Here is a 24,688-nt window from a genome sequence, read left to right as displayed (position 1 = left end):
CATGCTTACTAATTGATTTATTATGTGTAGCAAGGGTCAAGGTATCCAGGGCAAAAAAACACTCAATGTGCATTCCCATCTAGAGAATCTTGAGATATTAAGGTAGAACTCTGGGGTCATCTTCCTCTATCCTCCCCTTGGCCTCCTGAAAGAGGAAGGATTGGGAGATGCACAATTTAGAATCCAAGCTTTGAAATTTGGGGAAAATATGAAAATGAAATGGAAGGAAAGAAAATGATTAAGCACCTACTGAATACTAGTCACTACAGTGGGGCGCTACTATTCCTATTAAATCTGTATTGTTATTTCTGTTTACAGATGAGGATAGTGAGGCAGAGAGAATAATTTTCTCCTTAGTGAAGTGAGTGGAAATGGTGCTTTGCAGTGGCCTCTTCTTGCCAGTGGCAAGCTCCACCTTAGTCTCTTTTTGCCAGTGGTGCTGGCCATTAAATCACAAGTTGGGACCACCATGGTAAAGAGCAAAGACCAGGAATATTGATGATAACTAGAGGGACCATCTGTGTTCTAGTGTGTCACATACTCAGAGAACTTGGTAGAGGAAGTAAGGGAAAACTTGGGTATCATGTGAAGACATTGGTTGGGGCACTTCAAGTCAAAAACAGTTGAGTTTATTACCCACACCCTTGTGTCCCAAGACTGCTGTGAACTAGAGGAGCAAAGATTTACAAGGTAGTGAACATACATATACCTCATTACCAAATACAAGCCTCCCCTTTCTGAAAAATTCATTTTCAACTGAGCTCTCAATTTATAGGTCTGTGCTGCCATTAGGAAGCAAATGGATTCTTACCCGGTTTCAGGTGCTCAACTAGACCATATATTGTCTCCCTTTTATATTCAGAAATCTTCCAAAGTATCCTCCAGAGAAGCCTCTAGAGACCTTAGCAAACCTCCACATTTGTGGCTCTGGAAATCTTATCAAGACTGGTATCTTTTCCTGAGTCATATTTCCAACTAGTTTCCTATATATACCTTCCCCTATGAGGTCCCCTGCCAAATTTTCACCACTTTACAACTTAAACTAAAACTGAATGCAACCATTCCTCACAAAAACACTGAGTTGGCCTTTTCTGCTGCACGAGGATTACATATCACAATGATTCGAGAACTGCAAAGTCTGGCAGTGATGTGGGTGCTCAGTGCTTAGCTGGAGTCACTCACTAACTCTGTAAACCAGTGACTGTGACTCAGAATTGTACCACAGGACAATTGTAAACCCCTCCATGCCATAAACCTTCCAGGCCACCGCCTTCCCTCCACAGTAATAATCAAAACAGCTCATGTAAATCTGATACTTTAAAGGGTCTATGCCAGAGGCTGCAGACCAGGAGCTCATGGGCTAGGCCTATCCCACTGATGTATTTTATTTGGCCAACATAGAATTTGGGAGCCTTGGCTTGGTTGCCAACACTTAAAGGGTTTCTCATAAACAATCTGTATTTCTGGCTTCTCCTGAAGACTTGGAGGATCTAGGCCTACTGCTTGGCACCAATCAGCTGGTAGAGTGGGATGGTAGCTACCATCTAGGTGAGTCATACACACTTGGGAGATCTATGGCCCTCACCATTCCCTATTGTCTTATATCCAGCCCTCTTATCTCATTTACTTGCATAGCTGGCATTGATGAGCTCTGTAGGTATTTGGCTCCTGATATTTGCCATACATCTAGTTCTGGGGGGTATGATATACACTCTTACACTGCTCAATCCCTGGCTATTTTCTTTTCCCTGTCTACACTTTCTCCCTAAATTGGCACATTTAGTTCCATGGTTTTCAATAATCTCTGTGTGTTTCTGATTCACAAATTTATACTCAAGCCTAAAGCTCTGCTCAGAACTCCAGATTCCTGTATACAACTACCAACCTGGCATGTCTATTTGACTCTCTCACTGGTGGCTCATCCCTAACATATCCAAAGCAAAACTTCCCATCCCCCAACACCACCTCAAAAAACCTACACTGTCTCTAGCTTTTTGTACTTCAATAAATGACATTAACACCTGTCCAGTTGTTCAAGCCAGAGATCTGAGAGTCATCTTTGATTATTCTTTCTCCCTTAACATTCACATATAACCCAACACCTCTCCTATCACTTCTGCCTCCAAATTACATCTCACATCTGCCCGCTTCTCTCCATGGCCACCAGCACCAAACCACCATCATCTCTCGCCGGTTTTATTATAATAGTCTCCTATCACCTTGCTTCTCAAAGTATGGTCCACAACCAGAAGTATTTGTGTCATTGGGAGCTTGCTAGGAATTCAGAATCTTCATTCTGTACATTTTGAAAAAGAATCTAAAATCTAACAAGATTGTTCAGATAGGAAGCCCTGAACTCCAAGTGCTCATTTCCATGCCCTAACCCCCCACCAATCCTTTTTCATCCAGTAAAGCAATACTTTAAAATGGAAGTTAAATTACTTCATTTCCATATTTTAAAAAATCTGTTGTTAACATTTTGTAACATTAAAATAACTTCCAGATTTTTTGCTGTGGCCAGTGAGGTCCTCGATGGCCCAGGTTCTGCTATTTCTCCAAGCTCATCCTACATGCTTACCTTCAGATCCCACTGCCATCACTCAAGTAGCTAATGGACACCTCATATATAACATGTCCAAACCAGAATGTCTCACTTCCTCCCAAATGAGCTTCTCTCCATCTCAGTAAATGGCACCACCACTCACACCAACATTTCCTCATACTCTGTATCAAACCCAACAGCAAGTTCTGCTGCTCCATCTTTGAAAGTCATGACACTCCAAGCATTTCTTCCCAACTCCACTGTTTCCACCCTAATCTAAGTCCCCAAGACCTTTCACAGAGACTCTGTGATAATCTCCTAATGCATCGTGCTCTCACCTGTATCTCTACAGTCTCTTCCCTACATAGCTCCTGAAGCTCCATTGTTAGCTTGATCAAGTCACTCCCCTGCTGAAAACCCTCTCATGGCTCCCCATCACACTCAAATGAAAACCAAACCCCTAGCCTACAAGTTGCTCGTGCTAAGAAGGGCCCTCACCTTCCATCCTTGATCTCATCTATACCACCTTCCCCATACCGGGCTCTGGTCCCATAGCCTTCTTATAGCTCTTCACATTTGACAAGTACACTGCTACCAAGGTCTTTCCATTTGCCATGCCTTCTAGGGGCTCTTCCCCTGTAGCTTTATGTGGCTTACTGCTGCTTTTTGATGTCTGCTTCAAGTCATCTCCCTTCCACTCCTTTTAAAATAGGCCATCCTCATCACTATCTCCTTACTCAGCTGTATTTGTGTTCATAACGCTCCCTTTGTTTTTTTGTTCACTTGTCTGTTGTCTGTTACTCCATGGACAAATGCTGCCTGAGGGCAGGTACCACAACATTCCCAACTAATAGATAGGCTTGCCAGATTTAGCGAATCAAAAGGCAGAATGCTCCGTTAGATTTGAATTTCATATAATCAGTAAATAACTCTAGTGTAAATATGTCCCATGCAATATGTTTTTAGTTTTGGCCAACATAGTATTTTAAAAACATTGGCTTGGTTGTCAACGCTCCAGGGGCAATTTTAACTATGAGGATACATTTAAAATATAACTATTATACTTTAAAATTGTTCACTGTTTATCTGAAATTCAAATTTATTTTATCTGGCAGTCCTAACATAGAATATTGTCTGGAACTTCATGTATCTTCAAAACATTTTTGTGGAATGCGTGAATATGGAAATAAATATATAATTAAAATCTCAAACTTTTAAAATTGGTTGTGATGAGTGGCCAACACACATCTTTTAAAATCTCAGAAAAATGTCTCTGTAGAGATATGGGACAAAGACAATGCCCTAATTAGTGTCCAGTATAAGGGATCATCTTTGGGAAATCCATTTCCTTTATATTTAAGCTTCTGTATTCACAGCAATGTTCTGGTTAAATAAAGTCTGATACTCTGACTTGAGATGGCAATCATTGTTGATATTTAAAAAGTAAGTTTAAAAAAAAAGCACAAGTAATACCATGCATTTGGAAGAATGATAAAGCACTTGCACATTTGTTTCATTGTTTGAGCGTCTAACTGCTGTGAGAGAGTGCCAGAGCAGGGCTGTTTCACCTCCTTTCACATCTGAAGAAACTGAGATTTCAAGAGACCAAAAGATTTGTTAAGATTTTAGTACTTGGAACTGATAAAGCAGTACTTTGAACCTAGATTTTCTAACTCCAAGGACAAAATGCTTTCCAGCATATCACATTCCCTCCATAAATATGAACTGCAGCTACATTAACCAAACAAGAGAGTCCTAGTCGAGCTTTAAGGGAATCACATGAGTAAACAGAGGTACAGTCCACGCACTTGGTAACTACCCTTTCTCACCATGGACATCTGCCAACACATGGTCCTTGGCTATGAGAGCTCTGGGATGAAGACGGTCATCTCTTTAAATACTATGTGATATTTGTCTTTTCAATGTAACAGACAATAATTTTAATATTCAATCAGTTTCAAATACATTTATTTCAAGCATTTGGCTCTGTAACAGCCCAAGAAACTGAAGGCAGGGTCTAAATTTGCGCTTCAAAATCTGTTTCCAAGTATTAATTTTGAGTGGAAACAATTTTGGTTGAATTGGGGGATTATAAATATCCCCCAAGAGTTTTTTGGCTCTTGGCCGCCTGTCTCTTAAGTTTCTCTCTGGTTTCAACCTAGGGGGTTGTTAGATTAGAAGTAGACAGCTTTGGCATGTGGTTACTCCAAACGCCTGTAACCGTCTTTAAAACATGATCTAGAAATGTTGATATTATAAATGACCATTTTTCCAAAATAAGGTTTGCAAGAGTTGAAAGTGGAGTCGGATGCCAGAAAGTCTTCGAAGGAGGATTTCCATTCAGCGAGATCTGGTTACCTATTTCATAACAAAGAATAAAGAAAAATCTTGGGGCTGCAATTCATACACTTTTGGATCTGAAACAATGGGCTCAGTGGGGACACTGGATTTATAACTCTTTGGAGACACTAACTCTACCCACCCGTGCAGGAGCCGTGGATAATTTTAGACAGACAGGCACTGAAAAAAAAATTCTTGAGATATTAAGGGGCACCAAAAAGTCACTTACAGTGGGGTGGTGTTTCATTTGGAATAAATAACACGAGAAAAGAGGTGCCTATGAAACCCTCTGGTAATATTATACCAAGAGGAGGATTATTTCAGGAAAAATCAAAGTGTATTTTTAAGTCAGTTATGACCCTTTAAGCCAGGGGTTCAAACCCAGACCCATCATCATAAAAATATTATCACTGAAAACCACAATTGTTGCACTTTCATTTCAACTGCACTGTGCTTTGGTAACCGGTATGTGTGCATAAACTCAACGAGTATCTGTAAGTGAATGACCCCATTAATGTTGTGAGTAGCCCATAATTTCAGGCATATTGTGTCCGTTTGTTACAACGTTTTACTCCTAAGGCTGCAAGAGTCTCACCACTGGATGCAGAGAGGGCTGTGTGACCCATAAGGAAAAGTCATTTCTGAAGTCAGCTGCTCAGGACAGAGGCAGAGGGAAAGGTAGTCCTTCTGCTTTATGTCCTGGTAGCGGAGGCTAGAAGGGATGGGATTTTTTTTTTTTTTTAAGAGAAAAAGCCAGAATTGGTAGGGGCAGAGATTAAAACCCAGGAAGCTGAAGGCATCATACATCCAAACGGAGAGGGTGAAACTGGATATAGGAGAAAGAGCCACAGGATCAGAAATTGGCAGAAAGATCATGAAATTGAGTGTAAGTACAAAGGCATAATCAGTATAAATTGTTGATTCTGCAGTGGCTCTTTGCAGACAGAGCTGAAATAAAGTTCTTTAGATCAGTTGCCCAGGGAAACAGACTCTGGGAAGTTAATTTGCATGCAGGATGCTTATGGTGGGGGAAGTAAAGGAAGCAGCTTCCTGCTGAAATCCAGCCCAGGAGAGGTCTCAGCTGTCCCAAGGGGAGCCCTTCAGAGCTGTCCTTGCTCCAGGCAAGGGGACCAGGCATTTATGATCCCCGCTGGCTGGCCAATCACTGAGCCCCAGGAGGGGCTATGACCTTGGATGCTGCCAGTGTTCCCAGTAGCTAGGGAAAGGAGTGCCTCCATCCTAGATGGGGCATCTGGGTGGTCCACTGCAGCATCAGAGCTGCACTCTGCATCCAACTGGACTGAGCCCTAGTGACATTCTTATTTGAATCATTAGTCTAGTTCAAGGACACAGGGCAAGGTTGACATCCTCAGCTAAAACCGGAAATTCTACCAAGAAACTGAACCTTCCATGTACCTTTGGGGACAAGCATAGTTCCTCATGGTATCTTTTAGGATCCCTAAATCACTTTTCTTCTAAAGAAACCTAGCTAAGCTGCCTCAACTAAGTATAATCAGGCTAAAAGCAATTATGAATATTTTATTCCAATTAAAACTATTTATCATTGTCCAGAGTGGAAGAGAATAATTAACAAATATGGAATCACCATTTTCTTCTTGTATCTTTATTTTAGATTGTAAACTCTAGGAAGTTACCAGTTGGTGAACAGACCCCTAAAGGGCCTGGGTATCAAAATTCACACTTACCTATGGAAATGCTAGTTAGTTGCATATTCCCATGATAATAGAGGCCTTAACTAGAGAGATTGCTTTACTCCAAGCAAAAAATATATTTTTTAAGTCTGACACCAACAGTAGAATTCCTTTTAAGATTGCAGGCCACATTCTCCCACATTCATGATTGATCTCTCTCTGTTTCACTTTAAAAAAAAAAAAATTTATCCAGCATTCGTTTTGCCACCTACCACACTATATTGTTTACTCTTTTACTGTCTATTCTGTTCCTCTAAAATTGCAAACTTCATGAAGGTAGAGATCTGTGTCTCTCTGTTCACTGATTTATACCAAGTGCCAAGAACATTGTTTGGACACGCAGTTGTTGGTACTGGTTAATATTTACTGAATACAGAGATGAATTCTTGGCAATTGTTCATCATGCTCAGGATGTCCTTGTTCTGTCTTCCAACAGACGTGTTTCCACACAGTTTCTTTAGACTGGGATTCCTAGACCTCCTCTGACATGCAGGTGAGCTGGAGACAATGAAGGAACCCATCTACCAGAGCCACAGAAACCAAGTAGAGAACAAACATGTATCTGTGCCCACAGCACATTCAGACAGACTGGCACGACTCTGATGAACCTAGAGGACCCTCAAAATCCTGTTCTCTCACTAGTATTGCCTTCCAACCCTAAACTGTAAGTCCATCCTCCACCACATTAGGGTCTGAAAGGGAAGCATGGTCTCCTTCTGGGCTGGCAGACAGATTGATGTCTTCCATATGTGCTATCCCTCAGACTTCTTACTTCCACTGTTATGACTACATCTTTAATGTTCCCATTTTTAATGGGTCTAAGCTTCCAGATCTCTCTGCTCTGGCCTGGGAAATCTTACTGAGTGGAAAATGCTCCTTTGCTACATCCTGAGCAGGGATGCAAAAATCGGCCCACATAGCCCTGGGGCAGTCTGCGTTCCTCCTTCATCAAATGTCTCCACTTGAGACAGTGCATGCTTGAGGGAAAACAAGTCAATGCCTCTCCAAACCAACTGGTAAACCATGAAAAGAGAATGAATACCTGTGAGCCACTACAAGCCATGGTCCAACTCTGCCACTCTTGTTCTGTAGGAACTCTGCCCTCTGGAGAGGGCTGACAGCTAGCTAGCTTTCACTTCTAAACAGTCTACGTGGAAAGGCCATTCAAAAACTCTGGGTAATGGGTTGCCTGGGTGGTTCAGCTGTTAAGCATCTGCCTTTGGCCCAGGGTGGATCCTGGAGTCCCGGGATGGAGTCCCAGGATCAAGTCCCAGGATCAAGTACCAGGATTGTCCTGCATCGGGCTCCCAGCATGGAGCCTGCTTCTCCCTCTGCCTATGTCTGTGTCTCTCATGAATAAACAAATAAAATCTTTAAAAAACAACAACAATAACAACAACAAAAAACTCTGGGTAAGAGCAGTTTTTATGAAGCCATTGTTTATTAAACAATGAATGACACCCTCCTCCCCCTCCCCCCCTTTCTTCTTTCCTTCGACCCCTTCCTTCCTCACCCTATCTTCAGGAGCACAAGAACCCTTTTATAGTTGGAACAAACACTGCCTTGCTGAGGTGAAGGCTGATAGATTTGTCTGTTGTACCCTGTGTTTACATGTGTGTGTGAGTGCACACTCAGTTGTTTAGAAGTGAAAAAAAAAATGCTGCTTTTCATAGAGTTTTTGTCTTTCCTTGACTTGGCAGGTCAATCTAATCAGAGGGAGAAGAGAACCCTGGCATTGTGAGGAAAATAATACCTCAGGGGTAACCTGCAGCAAAACTGGCTTAAAGGTGTTTAAAGGCAAGAGAAACAATTTAAGAACTTGCAAAACACCGAGGTTTACAATTTTGCCACAAAAGATAAACATTTGTTTAAGTCAACCTGTATGCCTAGTGTGGAGGTATGCATGTGGGAAATGTTGACAATGCAGACAAGGCCAAGAGGTGTGAAATTTAAGCACATTATCACTCACTGTCAGATGCTAATGACTCTCGTCAAGGTGGAAGAGATTAGTTTAAATGCAAAAATGATTATCCTTGGCAATGGAAGTGCAAGTGAGATCTTGGCCAATTATTTGGGCTCTTGTTTTTCCTGACAATACTACTCATTAGTTTTTGGCTCTGATGTACATGTTAGAATGGAGACTCGTGTGCCCCTCCACATGACTGAGGCTCAAGCCATATTCTCATCCAGAACATACATATTTCCCAGTACACACAAATACATACAGCATGGGAAGGGATAAGTTGTGTAAATTTCCTGACCCTATGGAAACATACCAAGTTCAAACAGCTACCATAAGGTAGAATAAGACTAAATTCATTTATGAAAGATTCCCCAGAAATTTCTCCTGTACGAAGTAACGTCATATTTGACCAACTGAAGGAGGATCCAGATGGGGGGGAAGGACGTTAATGCTATAGATTCAAGTCCACTTTTCTTCTTAAAAAGAAAGAAAAAAAAGATAAAGAAGGTTAAACTAATTTACTCCTAGTATTTATCATCTATGGAGTTGTTCACATAATAAGCACAATAAAATTGAATGTACCGTCATCTTTATTGGGATGAAGGTTACATTCATAAGCTCTGCTTGTTTTAATAGGTTTATTGTACAGTTGTAGACATGTGCTATTGCACTGGGATGGATATGCTTTGAATATTTTTATAATTGTGGATAGTATAAAAGTCATTTTCTGTTAGATTGCACAAATCCATTACATTAGGAGAAGGATACATTATTGTAACAGGATTAATGTGCAACACATAAACATAATCAGTAATATTCTGTTTGATAAATTATCTCATTTTAATCGGAATGTAAAGAGATTTCGGGATAGTTCCTCCTTTGATTTGCATAATTGTATTACAGACAGGCAAATTGCATTATATTCTTCACTAACAATAGATGGCTTGTATAACTATTGTATTTTTGAAGGCACTGCTCTTAGATTCATCCTGCAATTTGTCATTTTCTGACATTGCTGGGGAGCTTAGTTGGTAGAGAATAGAACCTAAAAAAGATTACTTGATTTTCGCTGAGTCCAGTAATATCTTGGCATCCGATTGCAGCATGGTTATGCTATTGTTTGTTTTAACAAATTGCAACCCAGTGGCAAAGAACTTCTTTTAAAAATCTTCTAATTCGAGGACAATTCAGCCCTTATAGATTTTCCCAGCAAATGTCAGCCCTTCTAACAAACTCCACGTATAAAAATGTGAATTAAAATTAAATTAGAACCATACGATTGATTTTGTGTTTTTTCTACGGCAAATGCTCTCTCTGACAGAACTTCCCTTTTCCTTTCCTCTCCCCAGCCCAGACAAAAGCTAACAAGTTGCCCAATGCTCTGAATATTCTTCAGGGACGCGCGGTGTTTACAGCCACTCAGCGGTGATTATCACAGCTCCTGTCCTAACGCTGAGCTAATGACAGCTGTCAGCAGCTCTTAAAAAGCACAGTACAGAACCAGGCGGCATTTCACCAGGTCTGACATCCCTGGCTTCCAGGGCCTGAAAGAGATGCCCCTTCTATGATACCCTGTTAGTCCAGGCCCTGCCCCCCCCCCCCCCCCCCCCCCCGCATCCCCCAGTGGCCCAGGGGGAGGGAGTGCTGGTGCAGCAGACACTCTGGGGGGTGGGGACCACATTTCTTGTGCCACATTCCCTGTGGCAACTCCACCCAGCCAGCCTGCCCCGCAGCGCAGCAGCAGCATGCAGGTGTTGTATAAATGAATGAATAAATGGATGAGTGAATGGAGACATGGGTCCTGTCAAAATTTCCAGTGTTCTTAGATGAAAAAAAGTTGAAAAGAAAAGCTTGCACATTCAAAGCAAATTGTATTTCCTATCACTTTCTTCCCCAACCTGGAAATATGATGCCCTATTATAATCCCTTCCTAAATCTCATTTGCTTTACAACTGCTTAGCACCTGAAAGTTTCCAAAGCACCTAGATCTTGATTTCCTTTGAATCTCACAAAAGCCTTGACTGCAGGTAGACTCAAACAACCCCCATCTAAAAAAAGTTGCCTATGGAGTGTAGGGAGGGACTCTGGGGGAGTCTGCTTCCTTATTGTCCTCACCATCCCTCCTGCCCCACTGGTGGGGGGATGCTCTGCCCCCAGGCCATCTACCTCCCTCCCTCCTCCTCCCATCTGGCATCCTGCCTTGGGCCCCTGCCTACTGACTGGTGTCCACTGCTCTGGCCTTGGGGGTAGGGGAGCCCCTCCTTTCCTCCCCTACTTCCCTGTATTCTGCACTTTTACTAGGGATCCCACACTTAGTTGTTTGTGTGCATTAAAACTGTACCTTTATTTGTAGACTTATTTTCATTTGTAAGCCTTTTGCTCTTCTGTAACAAACACGAGGTGGATGGCTTGGAGGGTGAGTTCAATATTAGTATATGTGCTGCCGAAGCGAGCACTCGGAGGGTGAGTTCAAAAAGACAGGTACCTACTCTTCCAGGAACCATGGCCCCCTCTTCTACACTCAGACTGTGAGGCTTAGAATGTTCCTGAGTCAGAATCCTTCTGCCATGGTGGGTTCTAACCCAAGACCCTGTGGTCTCCCCTGAACTCTAGCTTCTGGATGTAGTCTCACCCCTCCTCTCCAACATGCATGAACTGTCCTCGTTATTTCTAGGGAGCTTCTAGCCCCCATGCAATTAATTCAGCAGATACAATAATGCTGGGGAGAGAAGTGTCATTCTACAAGCCCGGTGTTAAATGCTTGCTTCTACTCTGGACCTGGCCTTCCTCGAGCCTCACTGTCAAATGTTCATAATCTCTACAGAAATTTTGCCTGTGAGCTTTGCAGTGGAATCATTCCACAAAATCTGTGGATATGAGCTCCCACCTGCAGTGCAGGCTGAGTTGCCCGTGGGGAGTCAGGCATTAAAAGGCTTATATGGGGACTCAGGAGGCATGTTCTAGAAGAACCAATGCCAAGGGGGCTTAGTGAAGGCACATCTGGAGGAGAGGAGAGAGAGATGGTGCCCATCACCCAAGCAGTCATATGGGAAAAGGAGCTGGAGGCAGAAAGTGCAAAGATGCTCTTGTGAGCAGCAAGGCCTCAGGAGGGCAGGATGGGGCGGAGGATAGTCCAGAGGTGGGCACAGAGGAGCATCTCCCAGCACTTTGGAGGTTTCCAATGCACCTGCCAACACACCAGTCCCTGCTGTTTGCTTTGACTCCTATTTCCCCCACATGCTGTCCACCTAAAAAATTCTTCATCCATTAAGAATAAATTCAGGGGACTCACTGCCCTGTGACCCCTTCCTTCATCTGTCACCAGAAGTGATAGCCCCTCCCTGTTCCCCGCAAGCTTCTCTGTGGCGTTTGTCACACTACACTCACACTGCAGATGCTCTTCAACTGGCCACCCCTTCCAGGCCAGTAGGTGAGATTGGGCCACTTCTATATCTCCAGTGCCTAACACAGAGCCTGGTACAGAGTAGGTGCTGGCAAACATGTGCCAGCTGAAGGAGCAGAGCAATGAGCGGGTCTTGCATCTCACTTGTGTGGGGAGAACCATGAGAGCACACCATGACACTCATTTATGGTAGGCTAGATAAGGGTTCCCAGAGACCCTTGAGCCTGTGAATGTCATCTAATGTGGTAAGAGACGCTGCAGATGGGATTATCTAAGGATGTGGACGGGGGGCAATTATCCTGGATTAACCAGGTGGGTTCTAAATGCAACCACCAATGTCTTTATTGGAAGGAGGGAGAAGGACATTTGGAACAGAAGAGGAAGAAGATGTGATGATAGAAGCAGGGAGAGAAAAGGTGATGTGATGCAGAGCCATGAGCCCAGGAATGAGAACAGCTTCCAGAAACTGGAAAAGTCAAGGACATGGTCATCCCTTAGAGCCTCCCGAGGGAGTATGGCCCTGCTGATGCCTTGATTTGGGACCACTGAGATTCACTTCAGACTTCTAGTTTCTAGTATTATGGCAAGAGAAACTGTGTGCTGTTGTAAACTTCCAAACTTGCAGTAATTTGTTATTGCAGCAATGAGTAGCTAATACAACAACTAGCTGCACAAATTCATTTCTGGGTTTCCCCTGAATATATGCTGTGCTCACTCTTACATCTCACCTGAAAACCTCAGGATCTGAGTTCTGTCCTTCCCCCTGTATACACACACTTTTCAGCTAGCTCTGGGTCACCTCTCGTGCCTTTGTATACAGCCACCTGCCCCTGCCGACAAGCAAGTTCTCAAAGAGCTGGTTTTCTGGAGTCTACACAGGTGCTGATATGTCTCCTCTGGCTGCCTGGGGACATCAGGTACAAGGCCAGCTGAGAAGAAGCAGCCCAGCCCTGCACCAGCAGCAGGAATTCAAACCTTGGAGTGTGTGGCTGATGCTCTCTGGGTGATCTGGGTATGTAACTAGGGACCACAGGCATTTCTGCATAGTATGTGAGTGGGGAGTCAATGGCCAGTATAAAAGCCTATTTTACTACAGGACTAGTCTTAGGCAGAACACAGGTGGGAGAGATGGTGTGAAGACCTCTAGAAAGCCCCAAAACTTCCAGTTCTCTCACCTGTTCACTCCTCACTGTAAGTGCAAGGTTACCATTTGTTCACCCAAGCAAGGAGAAGATGCCAGGCATCTCTCGGATGTTAGGCATCATACTAGGAATTAGGGATCCATAGAAAAAGAATTTGAAGTCTACTAGAAGTCCACACTCGAGGTTGCACCTGGGTGGCTCAGTGGTTGAGCGTCTGCTTTTGGCTCAAGTTGTGATCCCAGATTTCTGGGATCAAGTCCCGCATCAGGCTCCCCATTAGGAGCCTGCTTCTCCCTCTGCCTATGTCTCTGCCTCTCTCTGTGTGTCTCTCATGAATAAATAAAATATTTTTAAAAAGAAGTTCACACTCTAGAAGAGGAGACATACATATAAGCAAAACATTAATGTGCACACACACAGTGCACATACAATCACACAGACAATGGGCTAAGTGTTTTAGGGGTGAAAGTATAAGTGACCATTGAGTACCAGCCAGGGAAGGAGAGGCTGATTTGACCACAGAGCAGAGGACATTTAAGTCAGATATTAAAGGGTGAACAGTGCTTTCGAGGTGAAGGGTGGAGACACCCATTCATGAAGCGGATGAGCAGGAGCCAAGGCACAGGGATAAGAGGGCATGGTGTGTTAGGGAAGGCCCTGTAGGTCCCTGTGGTTCAGGGTGAGGAAGCCTTAGAAAAAGGATGGGGCCAAACATTAAAGGTTCAAGTCCCAGCTTTGCTGTTTCCCAGTGATAGAACTTTAGGCAAGTTACTTTATCTTCTGTGCATCAGTCCCCTCATCTATTAAATAAACATAATGATATCATCTCCCTCACATGCTGTTGTGAGGCTAGTCTGAGTCCATACAGGTAAAGGGCTGAGCACAGTGCCTGGTGAGTAGAAAGTAGTCTCTCATTACCTGTTGGCTATTAGTCTCATGACAGATTTTTTTTTAAGGTTTATCTATTTATTTGTGAAAGAGAGAGAGAGAGAGAAAGAGAGAGAACATGAGTAGCGGGGAGGGGCAAAAGGAGAAGTAGAGAGGAAGCCCAATGTGGGGCTCCATCCCAGAACCCTGGGATCATGACCTGAGCCGAAGGCAGACACTTGATGAACTGAGCCCCCCAGGCACACCTCATGACAGGTCTTGTTCATTGTCATGATAGAAATGACAATGACAGATCTAGAGCTGTTTTTTACACTCTACGGTGGAGTTCCTTACAAGGGATCTTACTTAATCTTCATGATGATTCTAGGAAGTTAGTATTGTTTTTACTATTTTTGTGGGTGAAGAAATTAAAATGAAGATCAAGGGACTGGTCAAAGGTCACACAGAGTTTGCATGGAAAATCAGAGCTGGAAAAGATTCAAATGTGTGTGCTTATACCCATTATGCTCCACACAACTTTGTCCTACTTGCAGGCACTATGGGGCTAAGGGACTCTCTAAGAAGGAAAGCAAAGAGTCAGAATTGTTTTTTAGAAAAAAAATACCCTAAAAATACAACCAGATAACAAATATAAAAATGTTCAAATTCACTGATAACCAAAGAAACAAGAAGCTATTAATTTTTTTAAAATATGGAATGTTTCATGAATTTCCATGTCATCCTTGCCCAGAGGCCATGCTAATATTCTCTGTATCGTTCTAATTTTAGTATATGTGCAGCCAAAGTGAGCACAGGATGCTATTAATTTTTAAATGAAAATACCCAGTGCTATTAAAGGTATGATATAACAGGCAGTTTCATAAATGGCTTGTGCATAAGTGCATCGGTATCCCCTTTTGCAAAATAATTGTGTTATGTTCCGAAAACCTTTAAAAGACCCAGGTGTTTGGAAACAAATGAATAAACAAAAAGCAGAAACAGACCCATAAATCCAGAGAACAAACTGATGGTTCCCAGAGAGGGAAAGGTGGTGGAGGGCAAAATGGGTGAAGGGGAGTATGAGGTACAGGCTTCCAGGTGTGTAATGAGTAAGTCACAGGGATAAAAGGTACAGCACAGGGAATAAGGTCAATTGTACTGCAATAGCGTTGCATAGTGGCAAATGGTAGCTACACTTGTAGTGAGCAGAGCGTAATATATAGACGTGAAATCACCGTGTTGTATATCTTAAACTAATGTAATGTTATGTGTTAACTGTACTTCAGTAAAACAAATATGTAAATGAGTAAATAAATTACTAAATAAATAACCCAGATGTTTAAATTTATAATGCTACTGTTGAGACTTGACCCTTAGAAAAAATACAAAACTTGAGAAAGCTTTACAATGAAGTCATTTATGATAATAAAGGAAGAGTAAGAATCAAAACAATAGTTAAGTAAAAACATCCACATTACAGATGGTTTTGAAAATCATCTTAAGTAAAGAAAAAAGAAAGAAAGAAAATCATCTTAAGTAAAGAATAATCATGAATAAAAACACTGCTTAACATAGCACCATCTGAACCATATAAAAATATGAAAAGGAAAAAAAACAGTTGGAAGGGAATACACAAAAATATGAACAGTGGTGGTCTTTTTTGAGTGTTGGATTCTTCTCCTATCTTCAGTGTTTTTCAAAGATTCTACATCATATGATATTACCTTTATAATTAGGAAGAGTAAATTTTATTGCAAAATTGACAAATTAGCCACCACAGATATTTACTTCTTTCAGAGAAGAGAATGATGTCCAAAAGTTTTTTTTTATGATAGTCACACACACAGAGAGAGAGAGAGAGAGAGAGGCAGAGACATAGGCAGAGGGAGAAGCAGGCTCCATAAGACCGGGAGCCCGACGTGGGACTCGATCCCGGGTCTCCAGTATCGTGCCCTGGGCCAAAGGCAGGCGCTAAACCGCTGCGCCACCCAGGGATCCCTGTCCAAAAGTTTTTAACAAAATCTTCGGCAGAGTCCCATTATGTCAGACAGATAAAAGGAAAGCAGTTCTGGATCAAGTAGGCATGGGGGTGTCCCGCAGCCCTGTCCCTCAGTCCAACCAGAAGTATCCCAGGGCATAAAATAAAAACCGCGGTGAAGGTGGGTCCCAGGTTTTGTAGCCAACTCATGCTCTCTCCAAGAAGACCCAGGCAGCTGTTTTTGTCTCTGGGCCTGGCTGAGTGTGCATCAGTGCCTTGGGCGTGAGTACACCCTTGGTGGATAGCTAAGGATGCAATTCAGGAGCTCTGGAGCCCAGGGCCAGCAGAACTATATCGACTTACCCAGCAGGCAGCCACCTCATGAGGTTTTGGGGAGCCATCCTGCCAGCCCCACCCACAGCTTGACCCCTGAATGTAGCTCTGAAATGCTCTTCAACTTACTGGCCACAGCCGGAGGAGAACAGGCATCAAATAGCACAATCCCGGACCCAGTTCCGGACAGCGGGTGAGTGCTTGCTGACTGCTTCTGGCCATGCATCTGGCTTTGTGTAACATCCCAAGATTCAAATCAACAGGGCTTTTGAAAAGCCTTCACTTTATCCAAATAGCTGTTTGTGTTCTTTCTTCCTCCATTCCCTAGCCAGTTGAGTCCTACCCCATCCCTCTCTCTCGACGTGAGAGAAGGATTTCTACTACGGGGCTAAAATAAGATTGCCTGGTGCTTTTGTAAACCACAGACTTCCCTCACACAACAGCAACTGCTCTTAGAAAGAGAATGAGTCCAAATAACAGTTTTCCTGCGGCATTAGCGTTTCCCCAGCAAGCCACGCATGAGGTGTGCTCAGCCTTGTGAATTTTCTATCAGTTCTGGGAGTTACACATTTTAACCCAAATAAATATATTTGGCTCAGTATCAAATGAAAAAAAATCATTCTTAAGCTTTTTCCTTTCTTTCTTTTTTCTGCAAGAGCAAATGAACTTCACACAGAGAGAAAGGGCATCTGCTCAATGCCAAACTCCCAATGTCCTACACCTTTGGTGAATTTAATTTCAGGGACCTCAAATAACTAAACCCTAAATGAAGGTATTAAGTGTGAGGGAAATAGAAAGTTCAAGTCTTTGGCTCGTCTAGCTGTTACAGAGGTTGCATAAGACACAAAGAGCAGCCCCAACCCCCGCCCCCAGATCCATCATCATGTTCTCACCCAATGCACAGCACTAAAGCCAGTCTGTCTTTTCCTGCCAGGGATTCTAGTGGCTCCATGGTGCCAAAGGGCTCAGGGCAAATCCATTCTCAGGACAAAAGAAACAAGTTGAGAATCACATCTTTCTTGAGAAGCTCAGTTACATGAAACTAGATGGGAACTGACCAGAAATTCTCTTCCTCTCACACCTTCTCTTACTTCCTTACTGCACCAGCCACCAGATGAATGACTCCAAACACCCCGTCCTGCCCCCATCATGGTACTCCTTGCTGGAAAAAGTGTTCAGGGACTTACACCATCAGTCTAGACTTCTTAGCTTGGTATGTGAGTCCTACTTTGATAATAACCCTAAAAATTATAATACAAGTAGCTGGCACTTACTGAAACATCTCTCATGTGCCAGGCATTTGTGGAATATTATTTTATGTAACACTATCCTCACTACCCATCTGGGATGAAGGTTTTATGATCTCCATTTGATGAAAAGAAAAACAAGCCCAATGTGGTAAATGGTGTGCCTCTGATAAATGGCAGGAGTAGGGTTCAAACCTGGGCTACTTTGACTCCAGAATCCTCCCTCTTAACTTCTGGCTATTCGGGTGGAGTGCATGGAGGGGCAGTTCAGATGAGGGAAGAGGCAGGGGGAGGAGGCGGGAGATTCAGGATGTCTTTCTTCTCCATCAGCCCTGAGCAAGAACAATGCAAGTGAAATGTAGTATTTCATTTTATCATGCAATGAGCATAATTAGGAAACAATGAGGAATGACAACTAATAATGAACCTTGTTTCTTCCTAATTAAAATTTAACGATTGTATTTCTGCCACTATTGCCCAGAGCAGCAGTGTAAGCTGTGCAGTAACAAGGCCAGCTCTAAAAGGAGGCAGCCTGACTTCACAGATGGCTCAGCACAGCCCTGCCCAGGCATGCCAAGAAGGTGCCACTCCACAAGTGACTGCTGGTGCCCCCATGGCCCAGCTGCACTGGGCAAAATAAACCGGACGGATAGAATAAACAGTGGTTTATGAATGACCGTAATAAACAACTGGTAAGCACTGTAATTCCATGAATGCATTGGGAAAAACCCTGGTGGCAGACAAAGCTGGGTTTAAATACAGACTCAGCCAACTGCTTGCTGTGTGATCTCAGGCAAGCTCATTAGCCTCTCTGAGTCAGTTTCTTCATCTGTGAGTGGGCAGGAAATACCTCAGGTGGCATTGCTGTGAGCCGTAAATGCTGTAAGGGAAACAGGGTGCCAGACTCCCCACATGGTGGCGATCGTCCTTTGAGGCTCCCCAAAACCTTTCAACACTGCCTGCCTTTTAATTGTTCTCTGTCATGTGAAACCTACCTTCCCATCAGAGATTCCCCAAAACTACATTTCCCAGCTTCCATTGCCATCAAAAGCAAACACAGGGTTTAACTGTACTGCTCAGATGGATTAGCGGGGCTGTAGGGTGGAAGAGGCGGGGCCTGGGTCATGTTTTGCTGGTGGAGCGTGGCGGTCCAGCTGCGGGGAGACAGTGAGAGTGGCCACTTCCTGATGCTGGTGGAAGTGGCAGCTCCTTTGGCAGGCAGTTCTGCTGGAGATGCTGGGAGTTCTTCCAGAGAGGCCTGCCTAGAATCGGTTTCTTCAGCCTACAATGATTCTGGGCATTTTCTCTACCCATAGTGTATGACTTCCGGCTTAAACTGGCCATTGGACAGTGTTATCTGCAATTCAGAGCCCTGACCCAGAGGGAGTGACAGGGTGACACCATGGAGGCCTGTCAGCTGAATGGGAGGAAGTGAGGACAAGAAGGTGTCTGAGAGGCCACTGTGGTAGGTAATCCAAGTTGGAGGGACAAGGGCCCAGACCAGAGAAACCCAGCAGGTATTTCTAAGGAGTTTACTGCTACTAGTCTCTTGAATCTTTTGTCTTCTCTCCAAACCACAGCCAGCAGATTAGGCTATGGATCATGGTCCCCACCAAGATGACCAGCATCGCTCCCAGTGAATCTAACTCCAGGCTCACACCCTCCCTGCCACTAGGGCGATCTTTCAAAGTGGTAGTCACCCCACCACCTCTGCTAAAAAGGTCTTCCACAGCTTTCTTTGTCTTTAGCACAAAGTCAGAACTTCTCATCATGGCCGACAAGAACCTTCACGCTCTGTAGCCTCCTCTCTTCCCACTCTCCCACCCACTGCTCCTCTGACACCTATTTGACCCACACTTGCCTTCCCTCACTTCTCACCTTCCCCCACCCCTGCCCTTTGAAAACGCTCAGCCAGGACCCCCACCTTCCCACTCCCCACCTTCCCATACCTGGTTAGCTCCTATTTGCTTCTGTGGGATGCCATCTCTGTCCCCCCAGTGTCTGCTATAGCATTCGGACCCTCCTCTTTCCCCACAGCACTTCTCTGACATCTGTTCAGTGAATATCTGTGCTGCCCTCCCATCCGGTACATTGTCCCTAGCACCCCTGAGTCTGGATGGAGGTGTGGGTGTGCATTAACACAAGGCAAAGGAGTCACACTTTAGTGCTAAAATAATTCACAGGTGGATAGGCCTTCTCCATGCTCACACTCTATCCTTCTACCAAATGGAAGTAAGAGACATGGCAACCCTAGAGCATGGCAGGGCCACAAGGTGGAGGGAGCTTGGTTCCCTGAATGCTTCTGTTGAAGGCTGCCTGCCAAACAGCCACATTGAACTGATAGTACATTAACCAAGAATAGGCTTTTATTATATCAAAACAGTGAGAGTTTGGGTGGCAGCTTTATCTTAAACTAACACAGCCCTGCTAGAGTATGGAGGGAGAACACACTTCCAGACACAATCAGCAATTCATTGTAGGGGTCCAATAAGCACTGGTTGCACAAATGACAGAGAGAAACTGACAAGCCCACAAAGCAAGAGTCGGGGGATGCAGACACAGGAGGGGTCAAACCAATTCAAATGCCCAGAGAATTGAAGAACCGCCATACTTAAGAGAAGGAAGATGCCTTTTAGAGGCACCCATCAATTATTCTGAGAGGACAAGCTCTGTTGGTACATGGAAATATAGAACCAGAGGGGAGATAATTTATATCATTTTCCATACAGCCATCACCATCTCAAAATCTCATTTCTTTCACCCAACATGAGTCTTACATCTCGGCGGAGTCCCTGGCAGGGTCCTCCAGAGACAGGGAAACAGTGCATGTATTTTTCTCTCCATCATAAATACCTGAGTGACTTGATGGCTCAATTGAAAGCACTGAGGTGTAGGGACAATTTCCTCTTTCAATGCCTGTGTATACATATGCTTATGTGTATATTTATAGTATGCATATGTATGTGTAGAATGAAGCTTGGCTCAGTATAACTAACCTCATCTCAAATATACAATGTGGGCACATTTCCTGGAGGGGGAGAAAAAAAATCCTTTTCAGGTTCATAAAATTTTACAGCTGGAAAGGATCTACGAAACTATCCAATTAAACCCCTCATTTTACAGTTTGAGAAACTGAGGCCAGAACCTCCAAGAAACTTGTTCTAGGGCCAACGGCTTCTTGTTAGAGTCAGACTCGTGTCCAGATCCTCACTCTGGTGTCCTCTAGCTTTTTTTAGTGTTTGGGATTTTATTCATTGGCTGAAGAAGATGGAAAATATGAGGCTCCTGGCTAAGGCATTCAACTTTAAGTAATGCCTTGCAAGTGACCTCAGGACCTGGTCCTACAAGGGCACTGTCTCTGATGGTCAGCAGGACCTCCAGCAGCCATGGCAGCCCCTCATCCTGATGTCTGCAGCTTCTTGGCTCCAGGTCCTTTCCCTGAATGCATCTAAATCTAGCTTAGCCTCACTGGAAATTCATATGTAAAATAACTATAGTTACCACTTCATGAGCATTGATTGGAGTGTGTTCCAGAAACTGTGGGAAGCACTTTACTCCAGTCATTCCACCGAGTCCTGACTACAGCCCTTGAAGGGAGTATGTGTCACTGTTTTATAGGAGAGAACACCAAGTCTCAGAGAGGCTAAGTTACTTGCGCAAGATCACACAACCAAGTCAGAGAGCTGGGATCTGAACGCGGGTCTGTCAGGTTCCAGGGACCCTATATCCACTTGGCCTTGGTGGCATGACTCTTCAACAGAAGGACTGAGAATAAAGTACGGTTTAAAGGATAGGCACAAGAGTCACACAGGCCATGTGTCACTAAGAAATGTACTCTTTGGTGAGATGTCCTATTTGGTGCTGCAAACACAGCAGACACCACCCCCGCAACAGGATGGGTGGGCTCTAAAAACTGGCCTTCCATCCTGCCTGCGTGTCCCTCCCCACAATCTGATAGGACTCTATACCATTTACCAATCCACCTGGCCCAGAACAGACCTGAAGCCCAGAAGGTTCCACTGGAAAATGTGGAGATTGAAAATTTTCACACAGAGTTTAAACTCAGCCATTCCCAGCCCTGGAAACTGGCTGTACATCTGCACAGGCCTTCCTTCACAACCACTAGGCCTTCCTTCACAACTTCCATGTTATCTGAATGTGAAACAGGGCTGGACGCATTTTAATTTATAAGTTATATATTACATAAATGTATATTATATACATAATTTATGTATAGTGAAATACATATATAATGGAATATAAATATACATATATACGTATGGGAGTGTGTGTGTGTAGATAGATAGATAGATAGATAGATAGATAGATAGATAGATATAGATAGATAGATAGATAGATAGATAGATAGATAGATATTCGTTGCTCTCCAGAAAAAATAATTTTCAAAAGTATTCATAGTCTGGAGAGATGTTTGTCCTCTTTTTATCACGGTTTTTGGTTTTCTGCAGCAGACTGTGCTTGAGTCAAATGGGACCTTTGTCCTCTTTAGCTCCATAAAGCTTGCTGTCCTGATTCTTTGTCTCCTTGGGCAATCTCCCTTCTTCTGTGGGCTCCCCACATACCCAGTTCCTTTGGGAAAAGCCAACCTCTTCATTCAAACTTCTGTACTCCTAAGTGACCCAGCTTCTCTGGCTTTCCAGATTTCTGTTAAGTGATATCTGCATCTGCCAGGACTGGGATTTTGGCAGGCTTCCAGATAGCTTGCAGAGATCACTAGGTTGCAAAAATATCATTTGGTCTATAAACTGCTCACGCAACTAGTTACATTCCCCAGCATCCTCTCCGCCACCCCTACCCCATCCTCTACTCACCTTTACTTCCCTCCTAGACCCAGTGACACACCCAGGATCAGCCTAACGAATGAGTGTTTTTCTGCATGAGCATGCAGTTCACACACACACACACACACACACACACACACACACACACTGATTTCCATGGCAATTCAGACAGCTAAAGAAGGACACAGACCACTCATTTATTGGAAGGTGGGTGTCTGACTTCCAGCCTTCTTGCCCTCATTCCCTTCTTCAGAGGCAGGAAAAAGAGAGTATAGGGCCACAGGATGTTTTTTTAACCACAGTTAAGTTCCTCTGGCTATCATAGCTGTGTCTTTCACTGGTGAGAACATGTGTTGGGACCCTCAGAAGACTATCTGGAAGAATGAATGGAGGACCAGGGAGAAAGCAGCTGGCACACACAGGAGCGATGTAATGATCAGCTCCTACAGCCAGGCCACACCTGCATTCAAGCGGGCCCTGGGCCTTCTGTGCCTTCTGTAGAGGGGCCCACGACGCCAGGCAACCACACATGCTCTCTCTATGCTCCATGTCCCATGCCTTCTTCACCATAAAGGCTTTCATAAAGACAACCTCACAGAGCAGTGCAAAAATAATTAAGTAGTTCTGTTGAGGGATACTTGGCCAGCTACCTCTGGTTTTTAATGTGGACTATGGTCCCCTAGCTACTATAAGTATAAATGACTCATGAGAGCAGAGTGTCTGGTCACATAAACCTTCCTGACCACTTCACAGCCTACAAAGGTAGTTGCAGGAGAGTCTGGGGGAAGGTAGATATTGCTTTTTTTTTTTTTTAAAAAAAAGTAAAAAACAGACACCTCCTTCACATTGCAAATGTCATATCATGTTGGCGCCTAATCAACACTTTGAAGCATTAGCATTGTTTTAATCATTTTCCTATTGGGGAACAAATGTTGCATGTATAATTACACTGCTGCATTGTACTGTACAAATAACCATGTAATGACATCGTTGGAATTTCTTGGTTCTTCATGGTAATGCCAAGTATAATTACCATGTAATCTGCCGAGAGCAAACAAGGTTGTAATTATTCCATAATCCAATCTAATTATGGGGCAACTGGATTGTTATTTGTGTTCAGGAGAAAAATATACATGCAAAGAGAAGAAAAAGAAATAAATTCTTCCTAACTGTTGGTATGATATATCAGGGGGTTTGGAGATGGTAATCAGTAATGCTACCATCTGCTTAGGTGATGAAGTATATGCTCATTGGTCAGCCAATATTTGGGGATCATCTTTAATGCTGATTATGGATGGGCCAGGTGAAGGAACGACGACACGAGCATGTCAGAAGAGGGAGCAGAGGAAACAGATGTTGCCAGAGCCTCTGGAGACAAGCACCTGTAAATGGGACTTCCGGGATGAAGAGAGGCCAGGCCCCATAAAACATCTCACCCACCAGCCTCTCCTATACCTCTGACACATACATGGGACGGTAACACAGAGATTTCTGTGAATGTCCACATTGGATTCAGACCAGTTACCTGGGCCATGTCTTGTTGCTCCTACCATGGGCCTATTACAGGGCATGCAAGACTGGGCCTGGGCCTTGCAGAAGAGCTAGGCAAGGAAGACAGAGATAAATGGGATAAACAACCATGAGAGCAGGCACTGCCAAGAAGTGTTGTGTGTGTGGGTTGGTGAGGGGCTACATTAATTTCCTAGGGTTGCCCATAATAAAGTACCATGAATTGGGTGACTTGGAATAATAGTAGCTTATTGTCATACCACTGGAAGCCAGAAGTGCAAAATCAAGGTGTCAGCAGAATCCCACTCCTCCAGAAGGCTCCAGCCAAGAGTCCTTCCTTGCCTCTGCCTATCTTCCAGTGCTTTCTGGCAATCTTCGGCCTGCCTTGGCTTGCGGCCGCATAACTCCAATCTCTGCCTGTTTTCCTGTGTCATTCTTCCTGTGTCTCTGTCTCTTCATATGTCATTCTTTCTATAAAGATACCAGTCATTGTATCAGGGGTGCCCCTCCACCCCTGTATGACCCCAGTATGACCCCATCTTAGCTAAACTACATTTACAACAACCCCATTTCCAAACAATGCCACACTCTGAGGTACTGAGAGTTGGGACCTCAACAATATCTTCTATTGAAGGAACACAATTCAACCCACAATAGGAACCTTTTATTCGTATATATATTTGGCACACATTTTTTCGTATCTACTATGTACCTGGGGTGTAATAACTGCCCAGCTCCTCTTTTCTTAATTGAACATTTACTGTGTGTGTGACATATATTATTCTCACTGAAGTCTTTTACAGTCTTATGAAGTTGGTACTATTCGAACCCAAATTTTACACATGAGACA

At 43.7% G+C, this 24,688-nt stretch overlaps 1 long non-coding RNA gene and 1 other non-coding gene across 2 annotated transcripts in view; both read right to left on the bottom strand.

The window, feature by feature from the left end:
* The window catches only part of LOC129503633 (uncharacterized), a 141,573-nt gene that overhangs the window by 42,659 nt on the left and 74,226 nt on the right, over positions 1-24,688 (bottom strand). The gene's annotated exons all lie outside the window — the stretch shown is intronic.
* On the bottom strand, positions 14,676-14,782 carry LOC129504043 (U6 spliceosomal RNA). Its single transcript, XR_008663280.1, has one exon. It is a non-coding gene; the product is annotated as a U6 spliceosomal RNA (small nuclear RNA).

This window comes from Nyctereutes procyonoides, unplaced genomic scaffold, assembly GCF_905146905.1.
Source record: "Nyctereutes procyonoides isolate TBG_1078 unplaced genomic scaffold, NYPRO_anot_genome, whole genome shotgun sequence".
Taxonomy (NCBI): Eukaryota; Metazoa; Chordata; class Mammalia; order Carnivora; family Canidae; genus Nyctereutes; species Nyctereutes procyonoides.
The sequence above is the reverse complement of the archived record's forward strand: the minus strand, read 5'-3'. Positions and strand labels throughout refer to the sequence as shown.